A 20,239-nucleotide genomic window follows, 5' to 3' on the forward strand; every position below is an offset into this window, starting at 1 on the left:
TCGTGCAAGAAAACACAGTGCTCAAGTACAGTGTTTTGAATGTGGTAATGACTGTGTGTACCGACAACCTCCTTCTCGTTCTCAAGCGGCCGTCCCATTGGAGATGATATTGTTACAATGAAATATGTATTCACTATAGTCAGAGTATTATTGCAACAAAATGTATTTTTAACAAGCTGTACTAAATACGAGCAATCAGTTTTTTTCATATTAGTTAGATGTAATATACACATAACTTTTTATTAGTTTTCAACTAAGATAATATGAAAATAAATAAAATAAACAAATAAAATAAAATAAAATAAAATAAACTTACACTGTAATTAATTTTTTCAACTAAGCTGGTTGAAACTGGTATTAAATTCATAAAAAATAAAATAAAATAAAATAAAAAAATAAAATATACTTACAATGTAATTAATTTTTCAACTAAGCTGGTTGAAACTATGGTACTAAATTCATAAAAAATAAATAAAATTAAAAACAAAATTAAAAATTAAATAAAATTAAATAAAAATAAAGTTAAAAAATTAAATAAAATTAAATAAATAATATATACTTACACTGTAATTAATTTTTCAACTAAGTATTGGAATAACATGGTATTCAATTTATAAAATAAAATAAAAAAAATAAAATAAAATGGTACATGAAGCTTATGACCATGGTATGATACCATCACTGTACCATGGTGCCATTACAATACCTATTTATAGGGGATGGTTATCTATAGTAGTCATACTAATTAGGAACATACAATTTCTTTCCAATTTGCTATTCATAATATTTACTTACACTGTAATTCATTTTTTCAACTAAACTGGTGAAACCATGGTATTATATTAAAAAAATAAATAAATAAATAAATAAAACAAAACATCACTGTACCATGGTGGCTGTCTATAGTTTATTTTACGGTAATACTATGGTATTTTTCATAAGGTTTGCTAAACCTAGTTTACATTACAATTGGAACATTTGCTGAAGTTTTAGGATGTCTATGTAGCAACTGATTATGTCATGACTAATGCGAGGGCTGAATATTGACGTTAACTTGTGTCTTTCATTTCCCAGGTGACAGCGTTCACTTCACTTCAAGTTTTGCTGTAGCCTTGGAAACAATTTCTTCTAGAGACTGCATTGTAGTCACCCACAGTGCAGTTCTGTTCACACAATCACAGATAATGTTGACACACAATCTGGCGACACCACAATAACTCTGACACCCAAAGAAAGGACATTGTCTTGCCACTGTATCTGTTCATGGGTCCTTTCTCAGCAGCGCTTCTATCTGGCCATACCGGCTCTCTTAGGGATTTGGAAAATGACCACAAAAAAAGCGTCAGAACTCTGACCCTGAGACAGCCGATATCACTTAAACCCCGGCAGGTCTCTGGAGCAAACAAGGACGTGTCGTTACGCTGTGTGCTCAAGCCTGCTGCTGCGGACAGATAAGCCTAACTTTCTCTTTCCATTCCATTCTCTCTCAATTTCTTTTTTCTTCTTCTTTTTAAGCAGATCTGATTCTCCGCTCGGAAATCTCCCTCCTCCCTCTGTGCTGAAATAACAATTTACCCTCCGCAGTCCCTTTTCCTGCAGAGACTTGCCGTTTAAATCTACCCTTTCTATTAGCCCCACAATGCTTTATCCAAATTAAACGTGTAGCACAATGGAACAGGACGGCGGCCGAAATAAAACAGATACGCACACCGGAGTTCTGCGATCCTGCGCTCATTTCTGATGAGAATTGTAACGTGAATGGGAAAGAACATTATATAAGAATGACAATGATCACAATGCATATACACAAAAAAATAAAAAACATTCCCTGGTTAGAGAAAAAAAATATAAAATTCCACTTAGCACTTGGGAGTCACGGGTAAACCCATTTTCCGCTCCGTCTGCTGTTGCAAATGCATTTTCCAGATTCAATTGAAGAAAGGGCAAAAGGGTCAAACCATACAGCACAGGAAGTGCAGGCGATGCGGATGTATATGTACAGCATAATGATGGAGGGAAACCGTGAGATAATTTCCATCATGTCTCCATATGACAGCATGAAAACGGCAGAGGTCTGTAATCATGTGCAGAGCTCCGCAGAGCCTAAACTCTTTGGACTTCCTCTTTGAAAGTGTTGAAGGAAGTATTAAATCGGGCCGACAGATGTGCCATGTTTTTAATACCACCTCACATCAGCTCTGGGAGTGTAAAGAAGGGAGTTCTGGGTAAGCCAATTTGAGACTAATGAATGAAATCATCCATGTAATATTTGTACTGCTTACTGCAGAAATTCATTTGTAGTAGGGTGGTTTACAAGGAGCATGAGCGGTAAACTCCAGAGACCTGGATGACCTCCATCTCGTAAACCAATTCATTTTCCTGTTTCGTATTTGGAAAGAGTGCAAATTAGATGTGTTGTATGGGACACAGCCAGAGATAGATCACAGATCATAATGGTTGAGTCATGCAACAGCAGATGGCAGTTCCTCGTTGTTGTCGGAGATGGTTTTGGGCATATTGAGGCAACAAAAACAAAACTTTCAGATGGTACAGTTGCACAGAAAAGTCACCAGGTCAAGATTGATTACGCTTCTATTATTAATTGTGTAAACACGCTGTCAGGCCTAATCACAATCTTAATTAAGAGCTCAAACTGTCTTTTAAACATTTCATGACAGAACTGCCGGCAACTTATAAATCTTCACCGTTGAGAAGCTCAGATCAATATCCGCAGTAAATCTGCTCTCAGTAAGATCTGTGTGAGTCTTATTTTGAAAGTTAGCCTTGTTAGCGTGTGTGAAAAAAGGCATCTGTTAAAACAATGTCTACTCACAACACTTTTCTCATTTTCTCAACTTCAAGGTCAAACAAGACTAACACGTCGCTCCACATGAAGAAGCATATGACAATTTTGCACAAAGGAATGTAATCGCTGAAGGTTGCCAAGTTACCACACTGCTGGATGCTAGCTAGCAGGTGTTCATACTTGACTGCAGTATCCAGGAAGTAAACACAGGAGCTCCATTGCTGGCACTGTCATTGTTAGTTCCTGCATTATACGGCATCCCTTCACATTTTCCTAAAATTAAACTGTTCAACTTTGTCCGCATGGCCAATGGACAATATCACTCATGTTGCCTTAAACGCCAATTCTCATAGTTCTCAAAATAAATGTCTTCCACTCTTGTGCATATACATATATAATATATTTTGTAATATATTATTATATAAAAATGTAATTTATTCCTGTGATGGCATTTTCAGCATCATTACTCCAGTGTTCAGTGTCACATGTTTCTTCATAAATCATTGTAATATGCTGATTTATACATATACTATCATTTATACACATACTATTTTGGGAAATCTCTGTGCATCTCTTATATATATATATATATATATATATATATATATATTAGTGCTGTCAATCGATTAAAAAAATTAACTTGATTAATCACACATTTTTCTGTGATTACATCGTGATTAATCACAATTAAAATCACTTAACACAGCAAGAGTACTTTTATTTGAATGCATTAAGATAGTGATTGCATGTGTGAATTAGTCCTACCTGTCTGTGTAGTGTCTCTCTATTAATAGTGAAGCTGTGGGTTGTAATTACTTCAAAAGCAAAAATAAATATATGCTAAAATAAGTTATCATGTATTTTTTGTGACCCATGCTATTTTGTATTTTAATAAATAAACAAACTTATTACAGCAAAATTATGCATACAAGTTAAAGTTCACAATAAGCAAAGTACAAGCAATGGCACAAATAAATCAGGTTTCAGGTTTGTAGGAGTTCAGGTACAGAAATGGAAGAATCAAATGTCAAATAACATTGAATAACTTTTGTAGCTTTGACAAGGATCAATCTATATTTAATAAAGACTATGCAGTCAAGAGCAGTCAGTGATTTTGTCTTTGTCCGTTTTTGTTGGATTAACATTAAAGACAGACAGCAGCTGGTAAATGCAGTTGTTTTAAGACATAAGGGGCTTTCACACTGAATAGTTCTAGGAACTCAGTTTTAGGAACTAGCCACTAGGATAGTTCCCCGGGATCTAATTTCTCCCCCAGGCCATGTTCCTGGTTACATTCGCACCAGCCAAAGGGAAGCGTCCGACAACAGCGTCTTTAAGCGCGGCATTTACAAACGCTAAAAAACAGTGGATGGAGGATGCTGTGATCGGAGCTGTGTTTGTTGTGTGTCATGGGTTTTGTGATAACGGAGATGGAATGTAAACGCATAATTTACTGAAAGAGCAAAAAGTGGGGCTAAGATGAAATCTCCTATGACAACTTTTTAGTATTACATATCAACAAGGCGGAGAAAAGAACAACCCTGCAGACAACAGGTAAATGCTGTTATCACTGTTTTCCATGTCCGTGAAGTAGATATGTTTATACGGCTTTTTAAAAATTTCAGGTGTCAGTGTTTGACATTCGTTTGACCAATCAACGTACATTTACATCACTGATAGTTCCTATAGTGCTGGTTTAGACCCTACTCTGAAGTAGGAGCTAATTTAGTTCCCCCAAAAGGAGTTCCTAGAACTAAAATCATTCCTAGTTCCTGCGGTGCGAACACGGCAAAATCCGGGTACTTCAGCCAGTAGTTCTAGGAACTATGAAAAGGTTCCTCCGGTGTGAAAGCCCCTAAAATGCACAAATCAAATGATACACAGCCGCTTGTTTTCTCCACTGTTTATGTTCACTTGAGACATAAACGAATGTGTTTGATGATACTCACCAAGATATTGTGTATTTTGACATGTTGTACATATTTGTCCGTTCAAGCACAAAGAAGAAGTGAAAGTGATCTGGCTTCTGGGTGTCACACAAAACAGCTTGAGAGCGCTGAATTTAATTGAGTTGAACAAATTTAGTCTAATAATAATAATAATAATAATAATAAGTTTAAACTGTAAAACAGTATGTTGGCTTGAGAAAGAAATGATTGCAAAATAAAGCCCTTCAGAATGATACAATAGTGTGTACTGTACTTTGTGTACCACGCACGTCTGGGTTTATTTTGTTATAATGATCGAGTGACTCAATATTACCCCATATATACACCTTCTCCGCTAAATGCTGGTAAAAATTATAATTATAAGAAGAAACAATCATTTTCTTACAAAAACCTTAAGTTTAGGAACAACCAGAACCTTGTTCAAGCCACAGGGAACATCCAGGAGAACTTGTACTTTCCCAACATATTGCACAATCGTCTTTGATATTTTTTCATCTAGTTGTAGGTTGAGCTGATGTGGGTCGGGGCTGATTAAAACCCTGTTCACACAAACCATCACCAGGCAAAGCCTCGATTCATCCGGCCCTTCGGAGATGCACTTGGCTGGCCCCATGTTCCCTTTCTTTAATTACTCGCTGGATTACATTCTTCGCTAATGACTTTCTCTATCCCACCCCCAACCCCCATTCATTCTCTATCCTCTCTTTCTATTAAACACACACACAGGCTCAATAATGCCCGCCATGCGGTGGGAGGTTGAGGTGCTGTTGAGAGCCACTCTTCCCTCCTTCACTCCTCTCCAGCGCCGTCCGCCTCTTTCATCTCTCTCCAAGCCCTAAGTGTGCATATATCTGTGTCTGGATGGGGTAATGGTCCTATCAAGAGTGTGAAGAGAGCCTGAGGATGGACCAGTGCACATCAAATCATTAGTCATTTTTAGCTCTGGCATATCCATGTAGTTTAACATTGATTTACAGCACACGTGGAGCTTTGATCGAAATCTACTGACACGCACACACAGAAAGATGAAGGCTAAAGTGCATTCAATGAATGTCTGAAGTGCTACAGTAGATATGTATCATTAGGCAGACCTGACATAATTGATTGAGGTTTTCTTAAAAACTGTGAGAGAAAAAAAAAAAAACACCCACAAACAGATTCTCACATGCTCTTTGGCTAGGTTTAATAAAGCTAGATCACCAACAGTACAGGCTTGGTTGAGGGTTGCAAAATTCGGGCACTGGTAAGGACGCTGGCTCACTACACAATAGGACACCGATGACTCTATTTCCGGTGACATGACAACATCTTCATACTGGTATCTATGAACAACAGCAGAACTGATATCTCTATTATATTATTTATAATATAATATGTTATTTAAAGTACATTATGAAAAATACTTAGCTTGTTAAATGTGTGTGCAACATTTCAGCTGTAAATAAATGATAAATGTTAGCTAGGTTCATTACCTGTCTAGTATGCTTATGCTGAAATATAAAACATCTGTTGTGCGTTGTGTAGTGATTCGGCTCACGTGATTTATGTTTCATGCTTCAGAACTTCCGTTAAGGGAACGTAATGAGCACTGATGCTCCCTGGTTTTCACGGTGCATTGTGGGACTTTTTAGGAAGTGAACGTTTCAAAGCACTGGAGGAGTTTTGCGATTGAATCAGCCCTTAAAATGGCCGACCCCTGATCAGTGCTCTGACTAGTGAACTTGGGAGCTGATTGAGACACACCTATGGTTTGTTCCCCAAAAACAGCACAACTGTTTCAACATTGATAAAAAATAATAAATATTTATTAAGCTTCAATTCATCATATTAGAATGATTTCTGAAGGATCATGTAACACTGAAGACTGGAGTAATGATGCTGGAGTAAATTCAGCTTTGACATCAAAACAAAATATTAAAAAATATCTTATACAGACTCCAAATTTGACTTAGTTCAAAATACTTCATCTAGTGACCCTCAGAAGACACTTCTGGACAGTTAGTCACACTTAAAATGTCTGAATTTTTCATGGATATATAAAGTTAGTTCATCTCAATTTCACACTAGTGTCTTAGCAGAAAGTGTACTTCATTACAATAATAATATATATTCTACACTTATTGCTACATTTTGTGAAATTTTTGATTGAACTGTGTGCTTTAAAATATTTGGTAACACTTTATTTTAGGGACTTTTAACTGGTTGCTTATTAGGTTGCATATTACTAGGATGTTGGCTGTTTATTAGCACTTATTTTTTATATATATTTTTATTATGTTTTTTTACAAACATACAAAAAAAGACAAACACAACAACAGACCCTTCGTAAAAACAGACCCTTCGTATAATAATCTGTGCAATGTGTAAAATAAAGCACAAAAAAAAAAGAAAAAAAAAAAGAGAATGACGATATACAAAACAAACATAACCTACAGAGTGTAACTGCAATAGTTATAGAGAAATACTGTTACAAATCTGAAATAACTGAGTAAGTCTTTTAGTCCTTGTGGCTCTTCAGAAAAGAAAAAACTGGTTCCCACATTTTGTCAAATTTTGCAGAGCTCCCAGAGATGGTATATCTCATTCTTTCCAGGTGTAAGGTGGAAGTGAGCGCAGTAAGCCAGTCAGAAAAGAGAGGCCTAACATTTTTCTTCCACAACAACAGAATAACTTTCTTAGCTACAATCAAACCATATAGAACAGGTAACCATACCTTCAAACTGAGAGACTCCAGCAAATCTGACCAACCAAAAACTGCTACCATTGGATCGGAGAGTAAAAAACAATTATAAACCTTGGGAAAAAAACTGGAATATTTCTAGCCAAAAACTCTGAATTTGTACACATAACCAGACAAGATGTGCCAGGGTACCCTCAGCAGCTTTACACTTATCACATATGGGGGAGACGGAAGGATAGAATTTGCTAAGCTTTGTTTTACAATAGTGAAGTCTGTGTAATACCTTATATTGAATAAGTTGATGTCTCGAATTGATAGAACATGAATAAACAGACAAAAGGAATTTATCCCAGTCAGTCTCGGAAATCTGAATCCCCAGGTCATCTTCCCAAGCAGCTTTCAAATGAAGTCTGTTTCATCTTTAAGAGCATTAACGAATAAAGATATTAGGCCCCTAGAATTGGGAGAATTTAAAAATAAATCAAACATTTTACAATCTGAAGACAAAACATCAAAATTTAAAATATTAATTCGAGCATAGCTCCTGACCTGAAGATATCTGAAGAAATTAGAAAAAAGGGAGACTGAATTTCTCACTGAGTTGTGAAAAAAAATAAGGCAAAAAGCAAAAGCCTTATTAATGTATAAATCTTTAACACTGAAAATTCTTTTGCCTTGCCATTACTTAAAAACTTTATCAGTAAGAGATGGTTTAAATGCATGATTATAACAGAGTGGGGAAGTACTTGGTAACTTGTTTACCTTTCTAATTTGGTACCATATTTTGATAGAGTTTATTAGCACTTATTAAGCACATATTAATGCCTTATTCTGCATGACCTTATTCTACATTCTTAATCCTACCCAATACCTAAATTTAACAACTACCTTACTAACTATTGATAAGCAATACATTAGGAGTTTATTGAGGGAAAAGTCATAGTTAATACTGAATATGTGTTCCCCATACTAAAGTGTTACCATTTTGCTTTTTGTTTTTTTTAATAAACGTAACTTGTTTTGATATTTTTTATATAATGCAAAGACATTTATCTCAATTTAATTGTGCCTTAAGTGTCCAAATACATTTTGGAGCCTCAGAGGTCCATGTATCTCTGGTTGCAAACATTGGTCCTAAAGAAAAGGACTGAGAGAAAAGCCTTTGTCGCAATAACTGCTCAATCCAATTCATACAGTATAACTGTAAGCTCTAGCAAAGGTCATTCAGCAGAGAATGTCATGTCATAGAGTGCATATGGCTGAACATTTGGGAGGAGTGCTTGCTTTTGACATTCAGAGGGAGAAGAGTAGCCAATGAAATGGCCTGGCAAAATGAATCTTTCTTTCTTTGACAAGAAATGTCTTGGTGTAAAGTATTAACCTAATGTTTACGACATGGTACGAATCCCAGAGGTGTGTTTTATAAAGCAACACTGGAGGATTCAGTGTATTCTAAAGGGGTTTTTCATTACGGTAGTAGAAAACCTCAATGCATTCTTGGAGATGGCAAAGTCATCCCTTTTGACCCTCAGCATCTTTCTATGGTCATTTTTTTTTCTCCTGCCTCAATCAAGAGAACAAAACACAGAGTGATATGAAGAAAATTCATAATAATTTTCTTGAAGCTGTAGGGAATGAAGGGATGTAATTATCTTAATTGATCTCAAAGTTCGACCATTATAATTCACATAGCAAACTGTGCTTTCAGAAACAAGCAAAACAACCTTTGCTCAGCGTCTAGATCACCGCCAAAGCTCAGAGAGGCACTAAATGGATATTCCAGATTCCTTGGGATTTTTGCAAGGCTCTTAGGAAATGCAATGTCTAATTGCCAATGTTGTCCTTACTTTCATTATAGCTTAAAAAGGGGTCACAGAATCAATCAGACTTGCAGCTCCCCAACCAAGGACAAGTTTTAGACCCATTGATTACGATCCTTTTAAGTTATAAAGGATCGAATCTTTACTTAGTGCTAGTTTAGTGCTCTTCTAGCTGGTGGCTTACGCTGGTGAGGCAGGTCGACTCATACTGCTAAAACTATGACATTTAAAAAGCCTGGTGGGAATTTATTAATGTAATGTTAATGCAATGATCCAATTTGATTAATTTAAAATGATTTATAATTATTTCCAAAAATATGCACACATAAATGTAACTGGATAAACAGTTTGCAGCAATTTCTTATAGAAATATTGACAAAATAATACCTCAATCTTTCCATTAGCAGTCTAAATTTTTACATTAACAGTCTAAATGGTTAAAAAAATAAAGATATTATGTCTGCAAACTAACAAAAACAGATGTAGACTGCATAATAAATCTGCATATCATGTGATGGAAAATTTGCTAAATCAATAATACTAATAACAACAACAATAACAAGTTCCAAATAATAATAACAATTAATAATAATAATAATAATAATAATAATAATAATATAGAGAAGAATAATGCCCATCTTTAAATTAAGCATGGTCAAAGAATTAATTAATTAATTAATTATTTGACCATGCTTAATTTAAAGACGGTCATTATAAACCCTAACGCTCAAAATTCTTAACTGGTTTGAGTTGAGTTAAATGAACTGTTATGAGTATTTAGAACTTTCTTTTTCTTTTGAGTTCACAGCACTGACATATTTCAAGTAAACTGAACTGTTTCATTGTTTTGAGTTGTATGAACTTATTTCTTTTAATTTAGACTAACTTAAGTTTAACTGAAACTGGGCAAAATATTTACGTTGATATAACCTGATAATTTTAAGTTAAATGTATAAATTAGTGTATTCAAATATTTTAAGTCACGAACAATACAAATGTACGAGTACAAGATGACAATCTTAATTAAACTTTGAGTTTCTTAACTTAAAAAAAAAATTGTCATTCAACTTTTTTGAGTTCTGACAACTTATTCGGGTTCACAGTGAAGTAAATAACTCATTTGATTTGCAAGAACTCAAAATAAAGTTAATTTAACAATCTTTTATGTCAATTGCTATCAAAATGTATGAGTTAGGCTAGCTTACTCAGTACTTCAAGTTAGGAGCAATTAACATGCATGAGTACTACAAACTCCAAACTTGATAGTTCTGATTACTTAAAATTGAGAACATCATAACTCAAAAAATTTGATGTAACAGATTACCTCAAATTTTTTGAGTTAGCCCAACTTATTCAGGTTTACAATGTATGTATTATACTCAATACTTATTTACTAACAGCTTGCGCCAGCGCAAACCCTCTTTTGGCGTTAAAAAAAACTACTGCCAGGATTTACTAAAGACACACAGTGAAAAAATTGTGCTGAAAAGGTGTGGACAGAGTTATTTTTGTGGCTGAACTTTTTGCATATGACTTTGTAGGAGTTTCCCTTTCAGACGCAAAATTTAGCGCCATTATTTATCGCCCAGTCTTTTTTGTGCGCTAATTTGTGCTGCTCTTGGTAGATTGTGTTGATCATTAAGGAAATGATCCGGCTGCGTCTGTGTTCTTTAATTTTCATGTTGTCAGTAGATCACGCGCAGAACTTTCCACTCCAATCTGCGCTTTTTTAGAATTGCGCGCTCACGCTAATTTGCCCTGTTTAGTAAATCTGGCCCACCCTTATGTCATTGTATGCATTCCTTTCATCTGCAGAACACAATGAAAGATATTCTGTAAAGCATTGGTGTCGAAAACAACACAACTTTCATTCTTGGGTGAATGTACAGTTCCCAGCTTTTGAGTCAACAATAAAGCGTAGTGTGCAGAAACCCAACAGTGGCACTGATCTCCCGTCCCTCAGAAAGCAAGAGAAAGTGAGAAAGGTGTTGAGTGTGTGAATTTGAAAGAAGTCGAGTGTATCAGCAGAGAAAGTACTGTACAGCCCGAGTCCAGAGTGCTTATCTCATTGATTTACAGTGTGTGAAGAGCAGAATGGAGGCAGGAAAGCATAGACTATAAATAGAGCTGTAGGCCCTCCCTTGGGCCATCAGTTCTGTTTGCTTCTCTGCCTCCCATTCCAGATGACCTCAGTTCTCTCCATTTAATTATTCAATAAGTAAAGCTGTAGTCCAGGTGGACTGAACCCCACCTCCCATTCTCTGCTTCACCAGTCTTAAGGCCACATGTGAGCCTCCCAGCATGCAGTTCACTGGCATTCCTCTTGGCAGACCACGGTCACAGGTTAAAGCGCTCAGAGGTTGCTGGAACGGCAGTTGACACTCACACTGGGATGCAGTACACCACACAGACTGGATGTAAAGGCTAATAAAAGTGTTTAATGTGATGGTTTAAGTGTGTGCCAGTTTGAGCATTCAATCTACACAGGCTGGTGTGGGCAGAAACTATTATACTGCTCGCTTCAAGTACTATTTGTTGATATACATCAGCAAACGCTAATATTGTGGCCAATCACCATCCACAAAAAATTGTCATGCTAGCATGTCATATTCATGTTAGCACTTAAAATGTATTTGCATGCCGTTCAAAAGTTTGGTAAAAGTCTGTATGATTTTATGTTTTATAAAAGTCTAAATGTGCAGATAATAAAATTCTAAATGTGCAGGTAAATGTGGCCCAAATCTGATTTTTTTTTTTTTTTCCCTATGACAGTGTGAACAGTACAAACCACATGGAATCTGATCTTTTCAATTCCGATTTGTGCCACTTCCATTTGTGGTACTAAATCCGGTACAGTTCAGATGTTTTGTAATGCGACCTCAGTATGAACAGTCATATCAGGATTCATGTGATTTTTACGTCACTCGAGATCAACAATCTTCACGATTCTGTGGTCATGGGAGTCTATTCAAAGACAATTCAAGACAGTTGGGAAATGTAGTCAGTAGTATTACAGAGTCAGAAGTATTACAGAGACAGTTCTATAATTTCAAGCAAAAAATGAGGGCTCGTATCATAAAAGTTTTAAAACTCTGCTCTTTTTTTATATTGCCTGTGCATAATTTCGCTGGCTTCTGCGGCAGATCACACTATAAATAAATGCGTAATTGCTTACTGTAATGCCCTCCGTGTTTACTTCCATAAGACAGTGCGCTGTTTGTGTTGCCAAGTCCACGATTTTCCCGCAGAATTGGGTTACTTTTATCACTGTTGCTGCTGGTTGTTTTGCAACTCCGTGGGTCGAAGCGACCGCGCTAACACGATATTTAACCCCCAGAATGTGATTTTTACCGGGATGCCCCACGGAACGCGATTGGATTAGTTTTGGACTAGTTTTGAGAAGCAATTGAGTGGATTTTGTGGTAAAAACCTGGCAACCCTGTTTGTGTCATTCTTTTGAGCATGAAGATCAGTTCAGAACCATGATCTGTTCACACTGGAAACCTGATATTGGACATATATAAAACAACAATATGAACAGCTATACAAAAAAATCAGATCTGAGCATTAAGACTTGCAGTGTGAACGTAGCCTAAGGTTGTATTTGTTTGCCAAAAAGCACAGTAAAAACAGTAATATTATGAATCAGTTAAAATTTAAAATAACTGTTTTTTATTTTTTTTTAAAAATATTTTAAAAAATAATATATTATAATAATTATATATTTTAATTTATTCCTGTGACGGCAAAGCTGATATTTCAGTAGCCGTTACTCCAGTCATTCAGAAACCAGTTAAATGCATCTTTTCTGAATAAAAGTAGTAATTTATTAAAAAAACAAAAACAAACTAACACTTTATTTCGATTTCTACATTCTACTAACTATAAGTAACTTTGCAACTACATGTCAACTAGCAGTCATTAGAGTATTAGTAGACTGTCTGCTTAATATCTGCTAACACTTTACTTTTATGGTCCCCCAAAAGACATTTTACTGACCATAAGTAGCTTTGCAAGCAGTGCTGGGTAGTAACTGATTACATGTAATCTGGATTACGTAATCAGATTCCAAAGTACTTATAATTACATTATATTACATTTTAAAATACTTGTAATCAGACTACAGTTACTTTTCATTGCATGTTATTCTGACAATGGCAGTCATTTTATTCATAATTCATTGATTCTACTTCCTTGTTTTTAGGGGAACCCCTGATGTAATGTAATACTTAATGCACTTCATGTTGTTAATAACAAAGAATAGAAATATAATTCCTTTCTCTTTGTATTTTTTAATCAATATGGTACAAGATTATCCTATTCAAATCAATGTGATAAACAATTTAGGTTAAAAGCAATCAGAATACATTACTTAAAATGAGTAATCTAGATTACATAACTAACTACAATTTTTGTCATGTAATTTGGAATACTCTACTAATAGTTAGTTGACATATAGTTGCAAAGTTACTTATAGATATTATATTATATTATAGAATGTCTAAAGTTGATTATCGAAATAAAGTAACCAAAAAAAAAAATATCTTACTGACACCAAACTTCTGAATGGTAGTGTGCCGCTCTATAAAATGCATCTGAGATCATGATGTTGCTATAAGATTCTGTTTTGTTTCTCTTTTCTTGCCTGTTTCTTGGATATCTTATCAGAAACAACACCAGAACTCCCACAGATGATAAAAATTAGCTGTTTGCTCATCCCTACGCCACTCTGTGCTGAACTGGTTTGAGAACGACAGATAAATAGGTCTTTATTGACCCCTAAGGGGAAATAATCATGTTGGGTAAAACACCATTTACTTAAACGTAATGACTGGTTGGAAATTCCACTCCTTATTTTCTGAAGTAATTGGAAATGGGATGCTAGCTGATTTGCCCCACTATTAAGTGCATTAAGGCCAAGCGTAGACCTCGCACACATAATATGCTGAGTTTACGATATCTTTCTATCCCAGATGTCTATGCTAAATGCTTGTCTTAACACAGTCATATGATAAATGTCTCTCTGCAGTATCAATTAATCTCTCTGTAAAAATGTTAAGATTAAGCTTAAAAAAACTGCTAAGAGATGCACATAAACAGTTAAGCTGGGCAATGAATGTCAAACACTGAGCGTACAAACAACAAAAGCACATTTGCACAATAATCACAAACATGTTCTGCTTTGGTGACTCATGTTTACCTTTGTGTTTTTATTTTGGAGTGGATGAGTCTATTTAAAACACTGTTACATTGTCCATTCTGGCTTCCCTAGACATTATCTTTCCCAGTGACAACACACTGACAATCTGTTCCACTCGAAAGATCAAACAGCCATCGGTGTGTGCCAAGAACTGAGAGAGCCCTGCCAGCCACTGAAACAAGTCTATTTTAACCAGTCATCCTCATCTCAGCCAAAACACAACTTTCTCTTCATGCCCTGTGCACTCTGCTAAAACCCATGCAGAGCATTTGGGATTTAATCTGTTTCTATGTATGTGCTTTTTTATATTCAGCTACTAAAACATGGAGGCAGATGCTCTTCAAGCACGACCACCAAGTTTATCCAAGTATGTAGCTCAGCTGACAATGGACATGCTTCAGTTTGTTTATTATGTTTCCATCTGATTTTCATCCTGATGATAAATGCTAATATTGACATCATATTCCATATTTTACTCTCTTAAAAGACAGTCAGAGCAGAAGAGATCAATTTTAAGCATCCAGAACTGTGCTTCATGACATTTAACCTTCAGATATCGATCATGAAACTGCTGCTTGTGGCCAGTAAAGTCCAAAAACAATTAGAAAACACTGAGAATCAGAAACAAAGTCACTGGCTGCCAGCAAGCACCATGTGAGAATGCACAGATCACCCAAAAATGAAAAGTTTTGTTATAATTTACACATCTTCATGTTGTTCCCAACTTTTATAAAACCATACATACGGCTTGCTGATCGTTTTTCAAGTGCTTTGATTGGTTTTGATAAAAAACAACCATAAATATAACGTTACAGCAGTAAAATCATGGTGGCCGTGACAGTTTTACTGTTAAAATTGCAATGCGGTGTTGTTAAAAATATATTTTTTTCGATACATATCGATACTGAAGTATCTGAAATGCTTCCAATACTCATTTTCCGCAGAATAGATCAATGATACCAGCTGCTCTTTCTCTCTCTCTCTCATCTCTCCAACAGAGAGTTGACACACAAACCCACACATTTTATTGCACTTAAACAGCCAAATACACACAAAATAATGTCAAAATGCCGGTCTTGGCGAGTATTCACAGTCAGTTATGTTTGAAGTGAATGTAAACAGTTGAGAAAGAAAACGCATGTGTAACAGTATGATGGATCTGTGCTTCAGGTCTTAAAGTGACAGCAGCCTAATAAACCTGCTGCCAAATTATGAGATAATATTAAAAATATCTATATGAAATTTTTTTTTCCATTGTATCAATGTCAAAATTGTGGCCTGTGAAAATACCGAGTGGCTACTAACTTTGGAAAACCACTAGCCACAGTGACTGGTGAGCAAAAAAGTTAATGTCAAGCCCTGATTTTAAATGATAAAAGCGAATTTAGGCATCACAACGTTATAATGTACAGTATGAAAATGCACATTCATTTTGAGATTTGCAAAATATTACATTTAACAGTGTTATTAAATTATTAGCATTTTTAAAGGTTACCTTTAAGTGAGCGTTAGATGACGGAAAAGGCAATCTAAATGTAAAAATAGGGTAAATGACCACCGATATGAATAAAAATAAAGAAATTTAAAAAAGAAAAATCAGCCAATAAATTATATGGTATGAATATATTGTGCATCCCTAATTAAATATTTGGGTGCACTTGAAAAAGTTAGTCATGATGTACTACTATTGTACAGAACTGATCCAAATGGACATTCTTTCATTGGTCTCCTTTTGTGTTCTGCAGAGAGAGAAAGTCCGGTTTGGAACAACATGAACAAACATATTCATTTTTGAGCCAACTACCCCTTTCATTCCTTGACGAGATTGGAATCTGGAGCTTCAACATGTTAGGAAATGATGTCTACCTTCCAGTGAGCATCATGAGAGACTTTATGAAGGTTAAATCCATGTTGAGAAGCACAGATTTGGTCACACAACACGTTTGCCAATTATTTCCAGCTCCCTGTCGTCAACCCATTTTCAAACCACACGACTAGCAACTTCTGATAGCTCCCCATATCTGTGCAGGAACCATCCTTCCCCCATCAGCAATGGAACGAACTCTGATTTTCCATTGAGCTGAACTTCATTGAAATGGAGTCACTGCTTCACTGCTATTCACAGCTTCAAAGCTGACCTCCTCCAGGGTTCAGACTCACCATCATCATCCCTGACCTTTGTTACTTAATTAATAATGTTCTTCTTCCACACTCTGAATTACAATTGTATTTGCACAAAGCTGGCTGTCAGTACTAAAATACTAATATTACACTCACTGACGTGATTTGTCCTAGCAGCTGTTTTGTATCTTGAACCGTGACAGAATCAGCATTATGTCTGCACTTGTTGTATCATGTAGACTTATTATTAACGTATCTAGCATGTGGCTTCCAGTGGTGTGCCACAAAATCATTGATGTAAACTTGCTAAAATGTGGTTTAAAGACCACCCAACACCAGCCTCTGATCTCTCATAATATATGCATAAAAGCGCTCTCACTCTCCCACGCATTCGCACACACAAAGTACTGGTTGTAAATGATTTTCAGCCTATATTTCAATATAACACAATGCAAACACTTATACAACTGACAAAGCCACAGTCACCACAGCAACATGTTTCTGAGATATGCTCAAAGACACACCATAAATTAATTCAATATCTTGCTAATAGACCATAAAGCTTACAACAGCTAAATACTGTTATCATATCATATATACTCTCAGAAAAAAAGGTACAAAAGCTGTCACTGGGACAGTACCCTTTAAAAAGGTTCTAATATGTAACATTTAGGTACGAATACGTACACTTTTGGTACCAATATGTACCTTTGAGGTACTAATATGCACTCTTTAGGTGCAAAGGTATACCTTTTGAAAGGGTGACAGCTTTTGTACCTTTTTTCTGAGAGTGTACCTTTTAAAAAAGCAAACACTTAACCTATTCAAAAAGGTGACCTTGCATTTGGTTTTGCCTTTTAAGTTAAAACCCTCTCAAACCACTAACTAGGCCTTTCATTTGTGAATCATCTCATAGAGAGAGAGAAAGAGAGAGAACATGTATAATATAAACATAAAAGCCAACATTCTTATTGGTTTGCAAAGAAGATGAATCACTACTTTTGTGTAGTACAAAACTAAAGTCGTAGAGCAAAGTAAAAGCTAATAATGCTCACACTGAAGGGCTAGTACACCCAAAAATGACAATTCATCCATATATACACTAACTCTCAAAAGTTTTGAGTCAGTAAGTCTCTTGTGCTCACCAAGATCAAAAATACAGTAAAAACAGTAATACTGTTCAATATTACTACAATTAAAATAAGAGATTTATATTTTAATATATATTTAAAATGTAATTTATTCCTGTTATCAAAGCTATCTTACTGACCCCAAACATTTAAAAAGCCCTTATTATGCTATTTTAAAGGTTCGTAATTTTGTTTAGGAGGTCTCCTGTAACAGGTTTACATGCATCAAAGGTCAAAAAACGCTTTAATTTTCTAATAATATACATTGCACATCACCACATTTTTCAATGATTCTCAAATGACTTGTCCGATGCTTCAGTCTCTCTAAACCCCTCCTTTGCACAAGCCTGCTCTGCTCTGATTGGCCAGACGGCCCAGTCTGTTGTGATTGGTCTACCGCTTACAGTGCCTGCCGGAAGCAAAACCGCCATTACCATAACTGATTCAGCTCCGGAGGCTTCCAGAGATCAGCGATTGTACAAACTGTACAGACAGTAACGATGGTGTCGATTTTACCATATCAATCCGACCACGAGTCCGATGATGATTGAAGAACATTCGACATTGGAAGAACTAGTTATTCAACCCAAACCTCCATAGCAAGGACGACTTGAGCAGGACGTTTCTCAGTGATACACTTCTCCTTTTGACGTATATTATGAGATGTTGCAACTGTAATTCCTCTACATCAGCATTAACAAGTGTATGTCCATCAACAAACCGATGTGTATATTTCTAATTTATTGCTGTGCACATGTGGGAACTGTATCATTTAACTGTATCAATAATACTGCTAACGTTAGCCAAGCACTAACGTGAATGACTAACATAACATTAAAGTTTGTATAACAAATCTTGCTCCATCCTTTATCATTACTCAGAGTTGTAAGAACGACAGACAATCTGCATTAATGGACACAGTTTTAGGTAATAGTGAGCCACTGATTTGTAGAAGTATTTCAGTAATGTGATAACGTGAGTTAGCTGGTTAGCCTAGCACAATATAAAACACAAAACTAATGTTGCATATTTTGAAAACCCAGTAGAAAGTATATACATCAATAATTAATTATAGTTTATTAGTTGCTTCTACATAATTCTGAGGAGCAAGTTGGACCAAATAAATTGGCTATTGTCCTATCTTTATTGGCGTTTTGTAAATCCCACTTCACCTCACAAAGATTTGAGAAGCAATCGTGAAAACGTTATTCTGCTGTTGTATCGCTGTGTTAATTTTAACCACTGACTCTTCACACCCTCATCCTTTGAAAGTGTTTATAAAGAGAATTTGCTCTTGCTGAGCAGAAAACATCATCTTATCCACATGTATACAACAGGAATAGCTACAGCTATATACATTTTTTCGATTTTCTTTTGAGAGACATTAACTTTATTTACCATGCATTTTCGGCTACAGACAGGTACATTACACATTGCATGAAAGTTAATATTCAAAAAAGCATAATAGGGGCACTTTAATGGTAGTGTACATCGTGTGTGTGTGTGTCTGGTTTTTGTTCCATGCTTTGAAAGTCCTTTTTTTTAAATATCTTCTTTTGTGTTACACTGGCGAAAGAAAGTTATACAGGTTTTGATGACATTTTTATATTTGGGTGATCTAGCCCTTTAATTTAAGTCTTTCTCACCTTTTCAGAGTCTTTCCATGCTCATATTCAATCAGGAACATATTCTAACATGGACATAAGGGGTGATGTCAACAGTCTTCACGCCTGAATGCTACGTGCGGTAAGGCCATGACCTCTGCCAGTTTCAAAATGGTGAGAGAAGCGACCACAGCATAGTGATGAGAGGAGGACAAGAAACTAGCCATAAGGAACCTGATCAAGCCAGACTAACCACACAGTGTCAACTTCTGAATGTCAACTGAGACATGAAAGTTTTGCTGCCCTATACTGTCAGAGACAGAACACACAAATCAGACAAGATCACAGACACAGATTCCACCTCAGAGATCAGCTTCTCCTCCCTCTCCGTATCGGTCCGATTTTGTCTATCCATCTCTCTTCACTTTCACATCACACTCAGAAAAGCCTTAAGCAATGCAAGTCTGGGATTACATCACTGGACTGCTGCCAACAGTTTATTTCTCCTGATGAGGTGAAAATGGCCTCTGATTAAACTGTTATTTCCACCGTGCCAGGGTCCGCACTTAATAGAACAATTCAAAGCACTGTAGCAATTAAAATGAAACAACAGCCATGGAGCCATTTTTCATGATGGATTTTACTATGTAATTATGGCCTACGGTTGTTGGTCTGCTACAACACCCAACACACACACATCGCTATCTCAATGTTACAGCGTCTTGAAGAGTAACGTTGTTTCAACCATAAATGCAAGGTCAACTGATACAAAGCTCTGAGTCCCTTAATGAATGAGGTTGTATTATGAACATTAAAACATAAACAAATCACTGTTCATGAGAGAGTGGGAGGGCCTACTTACTCGTTTGAAAGTTAATTACAAAATTATGACCTCTAGTAGTGGTCAGACTGGACTTTATCTTCCGCTA

The 20,239-nt window shown here is 35.9% G+C and overlaps 1 protein-coding gene across 1 annotated transcript in view; it reads right to left on the minus strand.

The window, feature by feature from the left end:
- The window catches only part of clstn2a (calsyntenin 2a), a 254,376-nt gene that overhangs the window by 80,381 nt on the left and 153,756 nt on the right, over window positions 1–20,239 (minus strand). The window lies entirely within an intron of this gene.

The sequence above is a fragment of the Ctenopharyngodon idella genome, chromosome 2, assembly GCF_019924925.1.
Source record: "Ctenopharyngodon idella isolate HZGC_01 chromosome 2, HZGC01, whole genome shotgun sequence".
Taxonomy (NCBI): Eukaryota; Metazoa; Chordata; class Actinopteri; order Cypriniformes; family Xenocyprididae; genus Ctenopharyngodon; species Ctenopharyngodon idella.